Source organism: Nicotiana tabacum, chromosome 23, assembly GCF_000715075.1.
Source record: "Nicotiana tabacum cultivar K326 chromosome 23, ASM71507v2, whole genome shotgun sequence".
NCBI classification, from domain to species: Eukaryota; Viridiplantae; Streptophyta; class Magnoliopsida; order Solanales; family Solanaceae; genus Nicotiana; species Nicotiana tabacum.
The window spans coordinates 101,345,881-101,352,211 of record NC_134102.1 but is presented as its reverse complement, the minus strand read 5'-3'; the positions used below and the strand labels follow the sequence as shown (position 1 = coordinate 101,352,211).

General features: G+C 38.3%; 1 non-coding gene across 1 annotated transcript; it reads right to left on the bottom strand.

Moving 5' to 3' along the window:
• Positions 1 to 2,952: 2,952 nt before the first annotated feature.
• LOC142177813 (small nucleolar RNA R71) lies at positions 2,953 to 3,057 on the bottom strand. The gene has a single exon (XR_012706364.1). It is a non-coding gene; the product is annotated as a small nucleolar RNA R71 (small nucleolar RNA).
• Positions 3,058 to 6,331: the final 3,274 nt, after the last annotated feature.

The following is a 6,331-nucleotide window of genomic DNA, read 5'->3' as shown; positions in this document are numbered from 1 at the left end:
GCTACTTAAAAGGCTCTCACCTCATTATTAGTGCCTTCAATTAAGGGATTCAATTACATCTTTTTATTTTTTTCCCTCTCCTCTTCTCTCTTCTCTTTTTTTTTACATCAAAATCCCTTAATCTACGCCCAAAATCTCCATCTTCTCTCTCCCTATCATTGTCAACATCTTTATATTATTAAAAAATATTCAGAAATTGTATGATAATTGTATCATAATTGTATTTGAATTGTATCTGATATATCAATGCCTAAAACATAAATGTGTCATACTTGTATCACAATTATATCTAACTTGTATATGATATATTAATACCCAAAATAATACCTGATACACTACTAATAAATTAATATACAATTATCACATTTGTGATACAAATTGTGAAATTCATCACGAACTCACAACTGCTTGTAACAATATACAATGAATATACAATTATCATACATTTATAATACAATTTATGTAACAATTATGATACATATACAATTATAATACAATCGTGATACATTTCTAAAAAGTTGTGATATAATTATGATCTTCATCTTCTTCAAGTTTCAATCACAACTCAATACTAAAAATTTAATATAATCATATTATAATTGTATTAGTGTTTGTATCGAGTGTTGTTTTGAGTATTGATGTATCATTTACAAGTCACATACATTAAAGATTTTAAAAAGAAAGAAAACAAGATTCAAACTTACCCACAACTTGATTCTAAAGCAAATGTCCAAATTTTATTTGCATTGTATCAATAAGAAATAGAGATTTTGGGTGATTATTAAGAAGGAGAGAAATTGAATTTCAACAGCTTTTGAAGAGGAAAAGAATCTACAATTTTGGGGGGATAACAGTGGGTAAGCGAGATTTTGGGTAAGCAAGATTTTGAATAACAATGGGTAAGCGAGATTTCTTACTGTAGGTAAGAACAATTTGGATAATTGTTAAGAAAGATAGAAGAAGTTTTTGTAATCCTTTGGAAAAGGAAAGAATCTTAAATATAGGGGGATTATTGAAAATAGAGGTTGGATGTCATGTAACTGATAGGCTAGATTTAAGGGATCTTGAATTTCTTCTTTTTTATGATTTTGTATATATGATGGTAGGGTATAATTGCGTATTTTAGTCACTTATCACACTTTAATTTACTGTAATTTTATTGTGTTTGAGCTTTAATCGCTAGTGTTTTGCACTTAATTGTGTGTTTTATGCCTTGTAGGAGCGATTATGTTTTATGTAAATATTGTGGAACTAATTCGAGCTATGTGGAACTTTGAAGTCTGAGTAGAAGTCCAATTAATTAAGCCGGGATTGTGTTCGAAAATCGAGGATCAATTCTGGACGTCAAAATTCAAGGAAGAAGCAACTGCTGAAGAAATGCAATAGTGCGGGGCACTGTGCAACGCATTAGGAAAGGGAGATTTCAATTAGGTCCGATCCTACTTGGTATAAATACATGGAAAAATATTATTTTCTGAACTTTGGACACACTTTAGACCTAGAGACACACGAGGAACATTCGGGAGCAAGGATATCTCAGATTTCTTTATCTTTTCTTAGTATTTTCAATTATCCAACACTTAGGAATTTGTTTGATACTATCACGAGTGGCTAAAACCCATAGTTCTGGGGCTGTGATTTAGCCATGAATATTGTTATTTAACGTTGACTTAATCTTGATTACAATTCATCAATATATGGTTATTTTTTTAATTCTGTGATTAATTGCTTAATTGTCTTGCCAGCAGTTAGGTTCTATTGATTATCTATGCTATGCTTGGGAAAGCCATATTTAGATTAGAGAAAAATTGAAGAGAGCACGATCTTAACTCTGAAGGGCCGCGGATTTGTGGTTAGGATAGGAATATACCTAGTCACCGTGCTTAATTAAATATCGTAATCATAATGCGTTCTTAATAGATTGATTTCATAGGAATATAGGCGTTAATCTATTTTGAATAGGCGAGTAGTACTTCGGGAGAAGGCTATGAGTGCAATTGTTCGATTAATTAGCAACCATGAGTGAATTGTATGAAAGGGGGAGTTAACTAGAGCAAAATAGGATGGTGAATCGATCACAACCCTAGAATATTGTCTCTACTAAATACCCAACAACAGTTTTGTTGCTTGATAATTTAGTTACTACTTAGAATTATAGTTTAGTATAATTAAACTCTTGAACTCGAATTGGCTCGACTGAATAACAATCTTGGTGAATTTAGTGGGTAGCTGATACAAGTCTCTGTGGGTTTGACACTCGACTTATTATTTTATTACTTGTACGACCACGTATACTTGCGTGTGCATTTGGTAACAACAAGTTTTTGGTGCCGTTGTCGGGGAACTTGAATAATGACTACTTTCTAGTTTTTGCTTTCATTATTTATTTCGTCGAGTCTAACGTTACTTGATTATTGCTCTGATCTCAGGAACTTTGATTGAATGTGTAGGGTCAGAAGCCAGGACAGACTTCAAGGCTTTGACCCCGAACCTGAGAGAACATTTCACAGGAGGTTAAGGGAAGCAAGGGATACAAATAATCTTTAGGCACTTGTTCAATTTCCTGTGAACATGGCAGAGGAGCAACATATGGCTGTTCAGGAGGTGGCGATGCCCAACATTGCTAATGTCACCTCCAGCATTGTGAAGCCCAGAATCACTAGGCACTTTGAGATGAAACAGAGCATGATCCAGCTACTACATGCGAATGGGCAGTATATGGGTCTTCCACACGAGGATCCACAACAGCACATCCTGAACTTCTTGGAGATTAGTGATACCTATATCACCAACGGAGTCACTCCAGACTATGTGAGGCTCACACTTTTCCCATTCTCTCTGTTGGGCGAAGTAGAGTGATGGCTGAAGGCAGAACCAACTAATTCTATTACATCATGGAACAATCTGGTAAGGAAATTTTTGGCAAGGTTCTTCCCTTCAGGAAAAACTGCAAAGATCAGAATTGAGATAGTCGCCTTCAAACAGAAAATGGGGGAGTCTTTATACTCAGCTTGGGAGAGGTTTAAGGGGATGCTTGAAGACTGTCCTTATCATAATCAAACAAAAAAAGTATTAGCTCACACTTTTATAGAAGGGCTACATCTTGAGACAAAGATTGTGGTGGATGCTGCAGCTGGAGGTCAAGTGTTGGAGAAAAGCATTGATGAGATATATGTGTTACTGAACAAATTCTCCAAAAGCAATCCTGATTGGCAAGGAGAGATAGGCAGACACACAGTGCAAATATCTGCAGGGGTTCTCGAGTTAGATGTCGTCTCTGCATTATCAGCGCAGATTTCCATATTGACCAACCAAGTCAATCAGATGACCTTGGTTATTAACAAGCAACAAGCCCAACCAGTGCAACAGGTTCAATTGTTTTGTGAAGTATGTGGAGAGGGTCATACAAGTGACTTATGCCCAGTTAATCTAGAGTCTGTCTGAGTTTTGGGTAATGCAAATAAGGTCCAGACAAACCAGTATGGGAACACTTACAATCCCAATTGGAGGAACCACCCAAACTTCTCTTGGGGTGGAAACTAAGGTGCTCAGAATCAATACAGGCCTCAAGAACCTCAACAACAATATAGACCACCTCAGGTTGAACAACATGCAAACTCAACGAGCCACCTTGAGGAGATTATGAAAAAATTAATGGATGATCAGCAGGCCCAAGCAGCAGCAATAAGAAATTTGGAGCGACAAATGGGACAACTTGCCAGTGCCCAAAATACTCGACCAATTGGAGCTCTTCCAAGCGACACTGAGGCTAATCATAAGGCATCTATTAATGTTGTGTCATTGAGGAATGGGAGATAGTTAGAAGAAGTCCAATCCAAAAAGAGAAAACAAGTGACCTTTAATGAGGAGCCGGAGTCGGAATCAGAAAAATCAAAGGAGTCAGAGAAGCCAGCTGAAGAGGTGGTGGTTAAGCAACCTCCACCATTAGTTGTGAGGCCACCACCTCCGTACCCTCAAAGATTGCAGAAAGTGAAGGATAATGTCGCTTATAAAAAGTTTCTTGATATTTTAAAGCAAGTGCAAATCAATATTCCACTGGTATACATCCTGCAAGAAGTGCCCAAATATGCAAAATACATCAAGGACATAGTGGAAAATAAAAGGAGGTTGACTGAATTCGAGACTGTGACACTCACTGAGGAATGTAGCTCTAGAATCCAAAGCAAGCTACCTCAGAAATTGAAGGATCCGGGTAGTTTCACTATCCAAATCTCGATTGGTAAGCATGCAGTCGGGCGAGTTTTGAGTGATCTTGGAGCGAGCATCAATTTGATGCCGCTATCTATGTTCAAACAGTTGGGGTTGGGTGAGCCACGCCCAACAACGGTAATCTTATTGTTGGCTGATCGCTCCCTTGCTCATCATGAAGGAGTGATTGAAGATGTGTTAGTTCAAGTGGGTTCTTTCATATTCCCTGCTAATTTTATTATCTTAGACTACGAGCATGATTAGGAAGTCCCATTTATTTTGGGGCATCCATTCTTAGCCACGGGCTGAGCTATTATTAATGTATGCGAATAAAAGATGACGATGAGAGTCGGTGATCGAGTGGAGGTATTCAATGTGTATAAAGCACTCCGATTGCCAGCCCATTATGAAGAGCTATACATGAGATATGTGGTGGAAAGTGATGCTACGTCATTGGTGCCTTGTGTGAGCCCCGTAGATCATCTTGAACGAGCTTTGATTGGGGATAAAGAAGACAGTGAAGATGAGATGATGGGAGAAATTGAGCAAGTACTTGACATGTCTTGCAATTATGTCCATGGGTTTGGGAGATTTGAGGAGTTGGACAAGCCTGTCACTCTAACCCCTCATAAGCTATCTATTGAAGAAGCTACAAAGCTAGAACTTAAGCCCCTTCCAGTGCATCTGCGCTATGCTTATTCGGGGAACTTTGAGACATTGCCAGTGATTATCTCATCCAGCCTGACTAATGTACACAAAGAAAAACTACTAAGAGTACTTCGCGAACATAAAAAGGCTATTGGATGGACAATTGCTGACATCAAGGGAATCAGTCCATCGTTTTGCATGCATAAAATCTTTCTGGAAGATGGACATTGCCCCAGTGTTGAGCAGCAAAGGTGATTAAATCCCATTATGAAAGAGGTCATGAAGAAGGAAGTAATCAAGTGGCTCGATGCAGGTATCATCTTTCCTATCTCTAACAATAACTGGGTAAGCCTAGTGCAATGTGTGCCCAAAAAGGGGGAATGACTGTGGTAGAGAATGAGAAAAATGAGCTAATTCCTACTCGTACCGTAATGGGGTGGAGAGTTTGAATTGATTATAGAAGGCTCAACAAAGCAACCCGCAAGGACCATTTCCCATTTCCATTCGTTGATCAAATGTTGGACAAATTGGCGGGGCATGGATATTATTGCTTTCTTGATAGTTATTCGGGGTACAACCAGATTGTCATATGCCTAGAGGATCAGGAGAAGACCACTTTTACTTGTCCTTATGGCACTTTCGCCTTCAAGCGTATACCATTTGGTCTTTGTAATGCACCAGCCACTTTCCAGAGATGCATGATGGCTATTTTCACCGATATGGTGGAAAGGTTTGTGGAAGTCTTTATGGATAATTTTCAGTATTTGGGTCTTCTTATGACGATTGTTTGAAGAATTTGAGCAAGGTGTTAGCCCATTGTGAAGAAATAAATCTAGAGTTGAATTGGGAAAAGTGCCATTTTATGGTGCAGGAAAGTATCGTGTTGGGTCACAGAGTGTCTAGAAGTGGCATTGAAGTTGATAAGGCAAAGGTGAAGGCGGTTGAAAATTACCTCCACCCATTTCTGTGATAGTTGTCTGAAGTTTCTTGGGACACAAGGGTTTCTATCGGCGCTTTATAAAGGATTTTTTAAAAATTGCTACTCCTTGGTGCAGGTTGCTTGAAAAGGATGCAACTTTCAATTTTGATGACGCCTGCCTAAAGGCATTTGAAGAGCTCAAAAAGAAGTTGGTGGGTGCCCCCATTATTGTGGCACCAGATTGGTCCTTACTATTTGAACTTATGTGTGATGCAAGTGACCATGCTATTGGGGCAGTACTAGGCTAGAGGAAAGACAAGGTGTTTTATTCCATCTACTATGCGAGTAAGACTCTTAATGATGAACATCTGAATTACACCACCACTGAAAAGAAGTTGTTTGCCGTTGTGTGGGCCTTTGAAAATTTTGGGCATACTTGGTGGGAACAAAAGTCATAGTCCATACCGATCATGCAACAATCATGGATCTATTTACAAAAATGTAATCTAAGGATAGATTGATGCACTGGGTTTTGTTGTTGCAAGAATGTGATGT